Source organism: Cyanistes caeruleus, chromosome 1, assembly GCF_971803275.1.
Source record: "Cyanistes caeruleus chromosome 1, bCyaCae1.hap1.1, whole genome shotgun sequence".
Lineage (NCBI taxonomy): Eukaryota > Metazoa > Chordata > Aves > Passeriformes > Paridae > Cyanistes > Cyanistes caeruleus.
Window position 1 is genome coordinate 65,977,869 of NC_141701.1, and position 15,548 is coordinate 65,993,416.

Below are 15,548 nucleotides of genomic sequence, written 5' to 3' on the forward strand. Positions count from 1 at the left end.
ACAGCTTCCAGCTGTGAGACTTGGCTGTATGGCCTTCAGAGGTATTTGCCAGCAGTCATCTGAGTTCCCTACAGAGAAAAGGGAGAAGGTTGTGAAGAGCCTGAGTGGGTTGCCTTTCTAATAGACTCCCAAGTATTTCTTCAGGTTATGTTCTTCATTGGGCTTCACCATTTTATGCTAAGAGCTGTGTGCAAACTCGTTTTTGTCCATTTGAAAGCAACCTTCTGTATTCCCAGAAGACAGCTGGGAATCATACACTGAAATGGATCAGGGATGCCTAACATTCACAATAAAATAATATTTATTTAGAAATGTGCCCCTTTCCTTATGGATAAGCTCTCATTACATAGATGTGTGGTTCTGTTCCTTAGGTATCTGGTGCTGTATGTCTTAGTTTCTTAAGTAGGTGGGTTAGGCAGAAGGAAGTCTGTTGTTATTTTTCCAGGTTTTCTTTAGTTGCAGACAGAGTAAAAGTAGAAAGCTAATGCCAGAATACTTTTGCTGTCATGTGATACTTGTTCAGAGTGACTAGTCCAAGAGGCATTTTGTTTCCTGTGCCTGAAAAATCTTTGAACATCTAATTTTTATATTGTTTTCCTTAAGGGAAATGTATGAAAGCAAAATGACTGTATGCTGGTATTTTCCATATAGTCACATTTGGTAATGATTACTTGTGGTTATCACATTCCCTCCTCTTCAGATTTGCTGTTCAAATCATACTATTGCATACTTACATTCCCCTCTCAGCCTTCTTTTGCTAATGAAGGAGAAGAGAAGCCATCAGGTTGTTCCAGAGAGGATGAGAAGGAATTCTCATTTAATTCTAGCACAGCTGGTTTCCTACATTTTATCATTACAGTGTGACCTCTCCCCTCTGAATACAAGGAGTAGAGAAATCAGAAGAATTTTGCCACCCAGGCTGAGACTTTTCTTTCCTTGGTCTTTAGCAAAATGGGAAAAGAAGCCAAAACCAGAACTTATAACCAAAAAAGTCAAATGAATATTTCAAATTTTGTGTTTTATTAGAAGTAGAATTACCCTAGATCTTAACATGATAAAGGCTTAACTCTGCAGGCATGACTGATTTCAGTGTCACTAATGTGGGAAGCACAAAACCTTGCTGAGAGGCAAAACTAGAATCATTTTGAACAAGTTTTTTGTCTGTGCTGTGATTTCTTAAAGTCACTATGGAAACTGAGCTGAGACTCTACTGCTTCCCCTCTCCCAGCAAAACCTATATCCCACATTCAAAAGGAGTGCTTTAAAACCACTTTGGTTTCCTCTTCTAAATAACACTTTTTGGGTTAAAAAGGCCAAATGGGCAAAATCTGTATAGCAGAATATTACAAATGCATATTAAACACCGTTGCAGGCTGCAGCCTGAAGCTGCTGGGGAATAGTTCCAGCCAGTGACTGGCTGTTGCACTTTCAGACAGAAATTACTAAATTGCTTGCAACATGGGTAATATTCTAGTAGAAACATGTATGATCCCAAATTACTTCTTTGATTAGCCTTCAAGTTCTTTTTCATTTTCTCTCTTAAAACTGAGTGATGGTTTCTGTTTGTTTTTTTTTTTTGTTTGTGGGTTTTTTGCTTGTTTCTTTTTTTTTGTTTTTTGTGGATTTTTTATTGGTTTTATGGTTTGGAATTGTTTCTTTTGTGTGTGGGGTTTATTTGTTTGTTTTTGTTGTTTTTTGGGTTTTTTTTAATGAAGTCCATTGCACCATCACCTCAACAAAATGGAGGCTTGGAGTTTATTTTGTTACAACTTCTTTTTGCTTTCATCGTATCCATAAGTTCCTAAGCTTATGAACTGCTTCTGCCATAACACATATATTATGATCTACCAGTGTAGTGCTAAAATCAGAGATTTCCAGGAAATCCTTGCTTGCTGTAGCCTAATTGTCTAATTCCTCCTTCAGTGCTGAGTTCATCTCCTCAGTGTAAACTCTTTGTGAGCTCATGTGAGTCTACATTCTCCAGAGCTGTAGTGAGGACTGGCAGTGCTTATGGCACACACCTGTACTTTCTCACTATTACACCTCCAGTGCTCCCCACTGTGACCCCACAGACCTTCTGGCAATGCATTGGATTTTTTGGACTTGGCATAGGTATCCATGACTTGGCACAGGTACCTCTAACCCTTATCCTTTCAATGCCTTAAACAACATTTTAATAACCATGTGATTAAAATGCAGAAGCAAGGTAAGCTAGGTAATTTCCTTGTACTGTAGGAAAGCTGGTGTCATAAGGCTATTTCTTATGGCCTTAATGATGATTGTTCTCCTTTGGTTTCTGTCAAGGCTGATATTTTAACATCTTCTAGCAAGGTAGATTGTCTTACTTCCTGTGGTTTTCCTGATCGCCTACAGTCTTTTTGGTATCGTGCCCTGGACATTTTGCACGTATCCTGTTGTTGAGGAGTGATTTTCCCACTGTTGCCTTCACTATTTGTTATACTTGGCGGGAGGCCCTGGTGGTACTTTATTTTAGCTAAGATTTTTTCCACCTTGTTCATGAAACCTCAGAAGCATAGCACAGCCTTGATGATTTTTCTGTCTCAGGCATTTAATGAATTTTCCCTTACCCCCACATTAAATTTTTGTGACTTGGTCTGTCCTGTAATTACCAACATATTGAAAAGATTTTTGTCCTATTTGTATTGAACCTTTCTGCCTTTTTCTTTGGGTAGTAATATTTATAGCTACTAGCTATAGTTAGCTGGGCATTTATAAAATATGTAGTTAGTCATGGGAGAAAGTTCTCTTTTTCCAGTTTTGTGTGCTTTTATTCTCCCTAATGATCCCATTGCAAACTGTTGCCAGAAGCCCTGTAGGTGTACAGCTCTGCATTCCAATTTCTTGCCAGGGTATAATCTAGTAGATAATCATAACCACCTTGCAAGATGAAAGTCAACTGTCTGTGTGATAAGCCAGTCAGGTTGTCTGCGTGCTACATCCTCTGAGGCTGCTGGTTAAAAAATAGAAACAATTTGTGAGATGGGGTCCATCTGTTTTAATTTTCATTATCTGTTTCTGTCCCCTGTATTCTTAAGCATAGCTGGAATCCCTGCAGTGACTCATGTGCTAGGACAGGGACTATTGAGCAATTCATTTGTGCTGATTTAGAAGAGCTGCTATGGTGAAAAGTGAGGAGTTAACTCTCATTTGTCCCGTAAGCACTAATGAATGTGAAGTCCCCTTCCCCATGTCATTGTCATTTCTTATGTCTGGATCTGCTGCTTCTACAGGAGAAATTCTTCTAGATCAATGATCAGAAATCTTGCTTTTTATTTTCCCTCCTCTTGTTTGTTTTTTTTTTTTTGTGTGGATTTGCATTGTGTCTGTTGTTTTGGTTTTGTTGTTGGTTGGGTTTTGTTTGTTTGTGGGATTTTTTTGTTGGGGGAGGTGGGAGTGTTTTCTAATGAATAGATGACAGCCAGAACAGCTTTGATTGAATACAGTTTGGGCTCATGAAAGCAGAACTGAAGATAGCCTAGCTGAAGTAGCCATGGACTTTAACAAAATCATTAAACTTTCATTTTTGTTTTTCAGTCATGTCTTCCTAATTGAATATTCTGCTTGAAATCCTTTTTGAAGCGATTTGAACAGAGGATTGAGACGTGCCAGATAGTAGATTAGAGGCATTATATTTGGAATGACTGAAAAACCATGTGAAAGAAAGAGAAACTCACCTCTAGTATGAAAAAGCCCTTTTTAAATGAATGCAATGAGAAAGTTCTTTCTTAAAAGATGTAAGATAGAAAAAGAAAGGGAAAAATAATATAGGCAAACAGTATCTTGTCCCACCTTAGCACAAAAAAAAGTCAGCTCAACAATTAAGTGCTTTAATTAAGATCCAAACCAGTGATATTTGACATCAGTTGAAAGGGAAAAAAATTACTCCAATGTTCCAAGAAGTGAAGCAGGAGGAAAAGACACCCCATGCTGAGAATCATTAAGACCCAAAAGTAATTCATCACAGGCACAACTAACCTTATTATAGGAGAGTTGCATTGTCTTCGTGGTGCAGGCATTGATTCCATGCTAGGAAATGAACATAAAGGCGCCTTTAGTAGTAAAAGCAAAAATATTAAATTGCTCCTGAAGATTGTACATGTGCTGTTTACTCCATTAAGGAAGGATAATGAGACTGTTGAGGGAAGTCCAGCCAGCCAGCTTAAGGAATGTATTTTGTTAAATTCTAATTAAAGACTAATTTCTGCTGAACACTGTCCAAGTGGTGAATTATTTATTGAAAAGAGGAAGCCCAGGGGAAAAGAAAAAAGCAAAAAGACAAGATATTTCTCTTCAGCTGTCAGAAGCCACCCAAAATTTTTGTGAGTTACTCTCCAGGTTAACTGTTTATTTACCACAATTACTTGCCTAGTAGCAAAGAAGAGAGTTCATCTTTCTTCCTGCTGGGCTTATTTGCCTGTTAGCTCAGGGCCTCATCACTGCCATTCATAGACTAATGGGTCTTGCTAGAATGTAGAGAAGCTAAGCAGCCTGGGGCAGAGACAGCCCCGTGGCTTGTGGAGATAGTCTGGGTCTAAGAGGGTCAATGCCTAATTCAAACTGACTTGAACACAAGGTGGTTTTGTGCACAGCCATTGTAAGCGTACGTGCCATATTTTTCTTGATGTTTCACATTACCCAGGCTCTCCAGGTATTTTTGCTGTCTTGAAGTGAGGTAAAACTGGAAACATCATCATTCACCCCAACTCTGATCATTAATTAGCAGTTTAGTTCACAAGCAACTTGGCCTTAGTTTGCTAGACCATGGACACATGTGAATCTACTGGGTAGTTTAAACTAAATTCTTATGCAGAGAACAACAGCTGTTCCAAGTGATATCATGACAACTACACAGACAAAAAGAGCCTCAGCATACCTTAACTTGGATGTGATGTTTCTTCAAAATATAAGTAGAAAAAATTACAGGGAACTCAGCATTGAAATTTGATGGTGACTATGGACAAGAATAAATGGGATTTCCAGATGAAACTAGGTGAAGGATCAGTTTGTAGAGCAGTGGGAGTGGGCCAGGTGTCCCTTAGGATTCTGGCAGATCAAAATATTTGGAGCACTCTTGTTAAAACTTTGATTGATTTAGGAAGTGAAGTTTGTAGAAGTCTGGAATTTGATTATAAACCTAATAAACCTAATTATTACCTAATAGAGAGCTCTCTGTTCTTCCACAGGCCAAAGTGGCGGGATGAAGTCACTTTGAAAGTCAGTAGGCAGGTTGGATGTACTGTCCTGGACTGTCTCCTACTGTATGAGTATTGTTGAACACAGATTCCCAGACATCCTTCATGGGATCAGGGGAGAGATCTTGGAGTATATGTGGCACATTCTTTGCTTATACCACTGAGATCTTTCAAGGGATAGCAGGGAGTGGGAGGGAAGGATGTGCATCCTGGTCTCATCCTGATGTGCTGCTATGTGGATTTGGGCAGAAAATGCTGCTTTGAAAGTCAAAACCTGCTGGAAATACCTAAGGAATGCTCCCTTCCTACAAATTTGAGACAATCATTTAAAATCCTTAGTAATTCTGCATGCCTAAAAGCCTGGGTCCCTAAAAAAAAAAATATGTTTTAGTGGTTGACAAGCTGAAGTGAGAGGGTGTTAATTGGAGAGTGATATGAGGAGACTGGTGTTAATGTGAAGTCCTTGATCCTGCTGCATCTGTAAAGAACATCCTGCAGACAAGGGATCTCTTGTTCAGAGTCAGAGCTGTGACTGTTTCTGTGGGATAGGCAGCAGAATACTTTAAAAGTTTGGGCTTCTTCAGTGACAAGGGACAGCAGCCCCACCTGCAATTTGACCCTTTCAAGCCTGGTCAATGGGATAGAATTAGGAGAGAAGTCTTTTAAATAACTGCTCCTTCTGGCCTTAGCAGCAACTTCCAGATGCTGAGGGAAAGGCTGGGGCCTGGCCTGCCAGTGAAGTATCTGACTCATTATTTGGACCTTCCAAGTTACCATTGCTCTCTCTTTCATCTGCATAAAAGAGCTGTTCATTTTACCCTGGGGTTTTTTGCATGCAGGTGTGCATACTGCTTATCATCAATACTCTTGTGGTGTAATTTAATTTCAGAATGAAAACTATGCATTTTTTTAAAGAACTTTGAAAGTCAAACTGCCTAGCAGAAAGGTTAGTCCATGACAGAAAAGAAAATTGATAAGCATTCACTATGCTTGGATAAAATGGCAAGCGAATTGGTTGATAAACTAGGCAGGGAGGTGAAGCTGCATTATTTTCAGCTTGAAAACTGAGCAGGTTCATCCAGTTCAGTGCTGGAGAAGCACAGATCATAAGGGCAAATTCCTTTCAAAAATACAGTCCATCAGAGCTAGAAGTTTAAGCATCTTTCCCTACAGGTAGCTCTCCGTTGATGTGGCAATTTTGGGGACCTAGATTTGGTTTCGAACTTTGCTCTCCCCATACTCCTCTTAGCATCCAAGTCCCCTGCCTCTGATAAAAATTCAGAAAGGAGGCAGTCATTCTTTCAGTTTTCAGGAGTTTAATCAGATAGAATAGATTTCAGTTAACACTTGCTTACAGAGAATCTTTCATAAGAAACAGATCCTTTCCAAAGCTGCAAAAGTGATGTGATGGTCCAGCTCCACATCTTTTGTATCACAGCCTAATTGGCTAGAACACATACTGAGAGAAGGTGTGACCAGGATAAATTCCTTTCTCAGCCTGAAGGAGTTTTATCTTTTGTTCCTCACCTACAAGAGCCGAGGAAGTGCTGAGTGGCAGCTGTTTTCCTAGCCTGAATCAGGCTGCCTTCCAGTAAACAGGGCTGGTATAAAAATTGAATATTTATTTGATCAAAAGAGGAAGGGCATTACTGCAGTGATTAAGGCCTTCTCTGTGATTTAGATTATTCTTTTACTTTGCTCCAGTGACTTTACAGAAGGAGGAAGCAGAACTCATGACCACCAGCAAGATTTAATGGGCTGATTAGCAGCCTCTCCTCTGCACTCTGGCCCAGAGTGCCCAGAAAGGTTCCCCCATTTAGCCATACTTAACAAGTGTGTAAGGTGGGTCTTGAGGAGGCAGAAAACACAGCTTTGAATCCTGACAGGCTCAAGCTTAAGCGTTGACCTCAGGTCTCCTATTTGCTGGCTTACTGTTTTAAGAAGGAAATCATTAAAGGTAGCCCACTGTGACATCTTTCTTTCACTTCTCCAAAGAAGGTCCTTGCTCCAAGTTTTTGGGGTTTTTTTCTCAACATGTAGGTATACCTCATTTGCAGGAGAGGATTTGGGACTTTAGGTTGAGGAGACCTTGCTCACAACTAATAATCCTGTTGACTAATTTCATTCTAATTAATAATTTAGATGTTATTACATAATTATTTCAATTAATTGAAATTTATTATACTTAGTTTTCCATTTCCCAAGGGAGCCATCATTTTGCTCATCATTTTGTGTAGGCTAGCTCCTTTCAGCTCTTTTCACAAACTGTAGTATAATGGAAGAGGTCTGGTAAATTCAGAAAGCATTAGGAGATAAGGAAGCAGTTGAATTTTGATGTTATGGTGAGTTAGCATTGTCTGGCAGCCAAATGTCCATCCACCTGATCTCTCACTGCCCCATCCTCAGCAGGCTGGGGGAAAAAATAGGTTGAGAAAGATAATGGGTCAAGATAAAGAAGCGAGACTGCTTACCAATTACAGTTGGAGGCAAAACAGACTCAAGTCGGGGAAAATTAATTAATTCCCACTAAAAGAGATTTGAGTAGGGAAAAACAAAAAATACTAAAACAACACCTTCTCCTTTTTTATTTTTCACAGGCTCAATTTCAACCATGTGTTTCTGACTCCTCTCCCCTCAACTCTGAAAAGTGCAGGGAGTATGAGAGGTAGGGGGTTGTATTCAATGCATGACAATTTGTCTGGTTCTCCCTTCTCATGCTGGTCCCTGGCTCCAACACTGGTCTTTCCATGGGCTGCAATTCTTCAGCAAAAATGGTCAATGTTTGTGTGTTATGCTGCTGACCACACCTGGGTGCTGCAGTCCAGTTTTAAATCCCCATGTTTATTATTTATGTTATCTGTCTGCTTGAAAACCAGTCTTGATTAATTTTTTTTTTATTGGAGTACATCAGGTAAATAATACTGTGCAGTCCATCCTTCAGGCAAGTTTTTGAACATTTAACACAGAAAAAATATGAATGTACATGCATTTTGTTGACATATTATTCAGGAGGGACCCCTTTATAATTTCTGAGCCCACTAAAAGAATAAATATGTTGGAAGTTACATGAGTGAATTTAAACTTGATTTGTGAAATCTCCAACTCCAGTTTTGATTGTATCTGTGCAAAAAATGTCTGCTTGTGGGATTCAGAGAAAGGGTGATTCTGTGGATATACTTCATATATACGAATTAATGGTAGAAGCAAGCAACCTCACCACTGCTGGTACAAGAAAGAAGCACTAAAATGCGTTAAAGGAAAGGAGGGAAGGAGGCCTTGAGAGACTTGACATAAAATGTTGTACTGCTGAAAAGTTTTAAGGATAAAATATAAAACCTCTCCGGAATGTGACAGCTCCAATCTTAACCCACATACCAGAAAGTGATTTCTAAATGAATCTCCCTTCACTAGAACCCATTAAGAAAACTTTTTTCCATTTTTACTCAGTAGAATTTTCTTAGGAGCTAAATTATGTGGTTTTGAGAGACAGTGTTTTATTGATCACAATAAATTTATTGATCACAATTTGTGTTTCTGTGTTTCAGGAGCGTGTGTATGCAGATCAGCCATCAGATTCCTTTGTATCTTCAGTTTTCTTTTGGGATGCTACTTTTCTTTCCCAAAATTGGTTGCATAGATCATATACATGAAGACAAGAATAGATCCCCTGATAAACACATGAGTTTTTTTAAAAAGAAAACAACCAAAAAATCCAAAAAAATCCAAAAGGAAAAATGACAAGGAGAAAAATAGAAAAATAGAAATATATAAGTATTTATAAATATTATAAAACCAGTCCAAGCTTAAGTTATTTCTAGAAAAGAAGTAATTTTATAAAATCTGGGCACCTCCTTGAAATAGAAAAAAATACTAGAAGAGAGGAAATGTTATTGTAGATCATAGAATCATGGAAGAGTTTGGGTTGGAAGGGACTTTAAAGATCATCTAGTTCTGAGCCCACTTGCATGGGCAGGAACACCTTTCACTAGACCAGGTTGTTCACAGCTCCATCCAAATGAGCCGTTCTTCCCACAGCTCCAAGAGCACTGGAGATCTTAGGTTGCCTTTCCACATCCCTTGGGGCAGATCTCTGGGACAGGCCTTTGTCAGTATTGTGTTTCCAGTCCTCCTCCTTGGCCAAGGTCCCTGGCTCACAGGTACATGGGCTTCAAGCCACTCCAGTACCTTCTGTGTGCTTGGGATGGCCTCCAGCCCCTCCAGGCCTGGCAGCTCTGGCTGCCCAAGGCTCAGAAATGAGTTCTCCTGGCAGATGAGAAAAGAGAGACTGGGGTCTCTGTAGGAGTGCCTCTTCAAGTCTTGAGGAAGAACTTCTTTACACTGAGGGTGGCAGAGCTCTGGAAGGGACTGCCCTAGGAGGCTGTAGAGTCTCCCTCTCTGAAGACTTTTCAAATCCACCTGTGTAACCTGTCGTGTCTCATGCCATGCCATCCTGTCCCGGCACTCAGCTGCCTGAGTTGGTCCCTGAGCCACCAAGACCATGTCAAGGAGGCAAGCTGCTCCTCTGCCTCCTGCTGCCGGAGCTCCTTCTCCTCCAGGCTGTCCAGCTGCTGCAGCAGGGTAGATTTTCTCCATGGAACCTTGCACCTGGGATGTGCCTGGTCAATCTTCTCCAACCCCTGTGAATACTTCATCTTGCTGGACATGATGTTTTGGTGATTCCTGGCATCCTGTGATCTCTGTGGACAGGGGAGAGGTGTCAGCCTGTGCTATGAGGTGCTGAGGCCTGGCCCTGGCTGTCCTGAGGAGATGCATGTTACTGCCCTTAGCCTACATGCAGGAAGAAAATGAGGAGGAGGAGAAGGCATGGGATGGAGGCAGCTGCCTTCGAGGCTTCTGCTCTTGCCTTGAGGGGTACCTGTCTCTGCTTCATCTTTTGCCTTTGGCTGTACCCCTGGACAGACTTCACACATGGTTTTCTCCCTCACCACTCCTGGGGCTGCCAGTGGAGCTGTTCAACATCCAGATCTGCCTGCTGCACTCAGGTTGTACAGGACTGTGGCTGGTGATGATGCTTCCTCTGCTGGAGTCACCCTTGGCTGAGAGTGGTCAAGTTTTCCTCTTCCTGACTTTCTGTCAGAAAAAAATCTGGTAGATTTTTGCTTTCTCCTTTGTGTCTGTGCAATTAGTGATAATGATGTGTGGGTCGTAGCACTGCCTTCCTGTTTTGTTTGGAAATCAAATGAGATGGTGGTGGGAATGAATTTTTATGTAACTGCAGTCACAGATTCACTAATTATTTTGTGAGACTGGGAAGGATGTGTAGAATTGTGATTTTACATTGCTGGAAAGTCCCATTGTCAGAATGCATCCTGCTCTCTTTCCCCCTTTGGGAGCCAGGCACTGGAAGTTGGAGATTGCAGCCTCTAGGCCACGCTAACCCAAACCCTTTATCAGATCCAGCCTTCAGATTATGGATGTGTATAAGTGTTCTAACTTTCCAAAACATTTTTCTCCTTTTCAGCACCTTCTGTTTTCAGCCAGCTCTCTGAGAATCTAATTATGGCTAGTCAAGGGTAAATTTGATCAGAGGTCTTACTCTGCCTCTGAGCTCCAAAGGCTGGCCTTGCTGTTTCAATGCCATCAGTGTTGCAGTGTTCCTCTGGCCCTCAAGGTTCCCTTCATCTTCCAGTGGCTGTGTCTTTGCTAAAAAATGCAGCGCTACAGACTCACAATAACTATACTGCCCTCATTTCCAGTCATCAGCAGTTTGGTTTTGTAGAGATTTTCCAGGTTCTAGGAGGAGATTCTGTGGTTTATTTCATTATTTTCTGCAGCCTCGCTCTATTTCAGTTCTCTGGGGTTTTTCTTTCCTTCAGCATGTCAGAAGAACACATTAAAAAAGTCCCTACAGTTTGCTTTGGAATACTTGGAGAGGGTATTAGGTTAATTCAGGTCCTGCAACAATTCCTTAAGCACATCTTACAAAACCTGCCTACTCTAAAGAAACAGTATGCTGCCTTGTGTATTGTCTTTATTATACCAAATAATCTTTGGCTTGTGCATCTCCTGTCTCTAGCTAAAGTTGCTGCATCAAATTCAGGCCATGAGAGCACGAGAATGACTGAAGAACTTGTGTCTGCTTCAAACGTGCTCTTGAAAATTTCACTAAAAATTTCACTAAAAGTTTAACTGCCTGACCTATGTTTGAGCTGTGTGAATCTACCATTCCATTCAACACAGCTTGTTTTAACATGACCTTGCTCAGTCGTAATCTGGCTAACAAGTCAAATTCAGTTTTATTTTACTTTCCATAGTTAAGAGGAGTATTGTTGCTGCAAGTATTTATTATTTTAGCATTAATATGTCCCCCAAACTGTTAAACATTTTATCTTCTACATTCATCTCTTAGAAAAAATTCCACCCAATGCCTACATCACAATTTGCATTTGTGGACTTTCCTTCCCAGTCTCTAGAGAGAGCACTTTTGATTCCTATATACCAGAACCAAGTAGTAACTTTGATCTTTTATTTTTGGGTATTTTTTACATTATGACAACCTTTGTTTTAAGAAACATGTTGTTGCTTGAATACATTTTGAGTTTTTTTCCTCTTAGTAAAGACTTTCCATTTTCTGTAAAAGGAGTCAGAGGGTGAACAGATTAAACTTTCACATCTGACTTTAATTGTTCAGATGTTTAACTTCTGCCCAGTGTGGGCACCTAAAAAAGGTAGGAACAGATAGATCCAACCTGAACGTTTTTGAAATATAACTGGGAAGCAGAACAAAGCAGAATTCTGTGAGAAAAGAGACATACCATCCCACTGTCTGTTCATTTGCCAAACTAGAGAAAGCAGGTTTTCAAAGTTAAACAGGTACCTTTGAGATGTTCATCTCATCTTTTTATAGCAAATGGAAATAAAAGGCAATTTCTAGAGTAAAATTAAACTCAGCCAAAGGTAAGTGCCCATTTCCACCCTTCTCCTTATCAGTTATGAAGTTATAGCAGGTATGGGTAACACCTTATGTGGTTCCTCTGGAAGCCAGTGGAGTTTCCAGTCTGGCTGCCAGTGAAACTCAGCTGGCAGTAATACTGCCTTCAAAAGAAAGTAGATTTTGTTGAAAAATTAGCTCTACCAAAAAACCCCAAGCCAAACAAAAAAATTGAAATTTTAATTTTCAGTCAGATTAACTTGTGAGCAGAGACCCTGAAATCTGAAGTGCTGGCATTAGTTTGTTGGAGGCATGTGCCTCAGTCTGGGGTAGAACAGGGCTGGTTCTTCTGGGTCTGCTGTAGTCTTGAGTCAATTTGGCTGTTTTAGAGTTTATGTGGGTTCAGTCAGGGTATTTAAAAGGGCTTGCCTCAATGTGGATTGATTTAAAAGTAAAAATATTCGTGATGTTTTAGGAGGAACCATATTCTGAGTGACTTTTTAATCAACTTGATATCCCTGACATCTGCTGTCAAATATGCTGCATAATTGCTAGAAACCCATTCTTGTTATGTTCAGTAGCATATACCCTCAACAACCTTATCTGACACCAATAATTGTACTGAGGAAGAATTTTTATGTGCTGAAAGCACTATCTCAATTTCTGTCAGTTGCTTTTTTGGAAAAGGTGGTTTAGTTATTGTTATAATTTGCCTTACTCAGTTGATTACTTCAGAAACCATTTAATGAAGGAATGGTACAAGATTTAAATTTATTTCCCGGTGCCTAACCCTCTGGCTTTTTTCCATTTATTTAAGGATAATGTGTATTGGGGACTGCTGTTGGCTGGTTTCAGTAGCTATTTTGACAGTGGTAATTATTGTCAAAATTGTTGAAAAGCTATTTTAAACTTTAAAACATGCATGTAGCAGGTTAGAGTTCCAGGGTTTTTGGATCATTTAAGTATTCAAGAAAGTTTCCTGCATCATAGAGAGATCAGCAGAACTTGCCACGTTAAGAACTTGCCAGAACTTGCCGTGGAAGAAACAATCTCTAAATGTGATCTTTGGGACTTGAATATTCTAAAGGGTCTACCTTAAGTTATGCCAGGACCTAATGAAGTGCCCTATTCTGCCTTCAGTGTCAACCAGCAGCAATAATCCCTGCTTGAAGGGAAGGGTTGATTCCTGCTCTCTTGCACATGAATTGCTCTTTTGTTATGGCAGAAAGGACTTTGAGATTTTTATGGAGTCTCTGTAAAATTGCACTATGAATGGTTGGTGTTGCTAAACTTTCTCTCCTACATAAAGCACATAGGCTGCCATATCTCACGGACATACTTTGTGCCCTATCCTTTCACTTTACTAAAAATTGCAGTTTCAGAGATTAAATAGATATAATGAAACATAATTTTCTTTGCTTCCTGATCAGGGGGTCAAGACCTGCAAAATTGTGCTTAAGGGCACGTGTAACCAGTGGCAAATACAAGTGCAGCTGACTGCTTACAGCTGTGAAGGACATGCTTTACTGATACTCACACCGTGGTCTTCTCTTTAGATCTTAGTGCCTCTTTCCAGCTCTCTCAAGTGTTCACTCTGCCTCTCAAAAGGTAGTGGCCATTGGAGGCATTTTTTTATAGGCAGTGCTTGCTGGTCACTGTTGGAATGCAAGTAAAAGGAAGAGCTGGGACTGTGAGGCTCTGTTTTCACATTTCTGTGTTTAGGTATTTAAACAGAGAAAAAATGCTTTTGCATTACTCTAGAAATGTAGATATTAAGCAGTTGAATATCTTCTGTCTATTGGTTAAGGATTTTTAAAGTTGTTTCTTAAAAGTTTTTTTTGCAGACAATAGAAAATAAAACAAGAATGAAAAGGGAATTTTTGAAGAAATGCAGTCAGTCAGTTCTCAGGGATTCTTGTGGGAAGCATTTGCTATTGGTGGGACTGCTTAGCAACATTATGCCTTAATTTGCTTTAGCTTTTTCAATTTTTTTTCTTTCCTGGGTGTAGCCATAATAATTGTGGTGTCCTAATGTATGCTCTTTGAAGTGGCAATTATAAATTGATCCAGGTGCCTGTGAGGAGAGCTGTTGTACTCTTCATTTTGTTGAGAAACTACCAATTAAGTCAGTGTCAAAATTTTCAACAGTGCATGTTGTGATGGAAAGACACATGATGGCTACCATCACTTTTCAAAGTTTTCTTCCTGAAACTCCAATGTAGAGTCTTCTCTTTCTGTTGATTCTTTGGGATTTCAACCTCTTGCTGCTATTCAGATTGTGTTCCCTATCTTGGAGCAGTTATCTTTTAGAGCACTGGTAAGATGCTGTTGGGACTTTGCACAGATTTCTGAGGTGATTTTAGACAACTCACTTTATTTTTTCTGCAAGTCCATCAAAAAATAGAACAGTTTCTTGAGGATTATGAAAAATTTTTGTATTCACAAACATGTACAAGCTTTAAAACCACATTTTCCAGGCCCCTGCAGCTCTGAAGTGAAGTGTGATTCTCAGGTAGTTGCCACAGTACTGAAGTTAATAGGGAGGATGATTTAAAAATACCCAAAACCCATCACGAGAGCTGGAAATCAGCCTTGTTACTTAATTTGTTTCACTGAAGAAAGGGAATCATACAGGTAGAAGACAAAATTTTCTAGATAGAGAAAATGCAGTGAACATTGTCAGGGGCCTGCTTAATCCCATTAAAAAATTGTGGTAAAATTAGAAATGGTTTGATCTCAAGATTCCCTATTAGCATTAGATGCCCTGTTTTGTTTCTCTGAAATTGAATTTGTTTGGTTTTGGCTTTAAGTCTCATGTGGGTTGCAGTTGGCAGAGAAGGACAGTGTACACTTAAGCAGATCAAGTGATATGAACTTGTGTAACTTGTCAATGTGCTGTGGAGGACCAACAGAAAAATAAATATTTCAAAAGAATTACATACAACACTGATGTCGCACATTCCTTATTTCTGTTACTGGTTTTGAAATATTTTGAAACTCATTAGAGGACATTATAAATACAGAGAAATAATCTTTATAGCAAAGTGCAAGTTAAGGTTTTTATTTTCTTATAAATCTTCTCTTTGAGACTAAGGCATACTTGGACTTGTGCTCTAATGAATAGGAAAAAATATTCTAGTGATAAGGTGAAAGAGCAGTCTTCCTAACTGTTGAAGTTTTTATTTTAAAGCCTTAGACACTGCTTGAATGTTTTCAGCTAAGCATTCTTATTTTTCCTCCTTCACCTGGACTTTGAAGCACTTTATGTAAAAAACATTTTAAAAGAAACAGCCTTACAAAAACTGACTTTCATCATGATAAAATCAGTGTAATTCGCTTTGAGCAACTGGCTGCTAGCATCATGGTAGAGACCTTGAAGCAGAGTTGGAAAAAATAGTTGGAAGATGGAAATCTTTTGGAAGAAAATGGAAATCTTTTGATGG

General features: G+C 39.6%; 1 long non-coding RNA gene across 1 annotated transcript; it reads left to right on the forward strand.

Moving 5' to 3' along the window:
* Nucleotides 1-1,921: 1,921 nt before the first annotated feature.
* LOC147655551 (uncharacterized) lies at nucleotides 1,922-15,049 on the forward strand. Its single transcript, XR_015288950.1, has 3 exons — nucleotides 1,922-2,132; nucleotides 7,811-7,878; nucleotides 8,759-15,049. It is a non-coding gene; the product is annotated as an uncharacterized LOC147655551 (long non-coding RNA).
* Nucleotides 15,050-15,548: the final 499 nt, after the last annotated feature.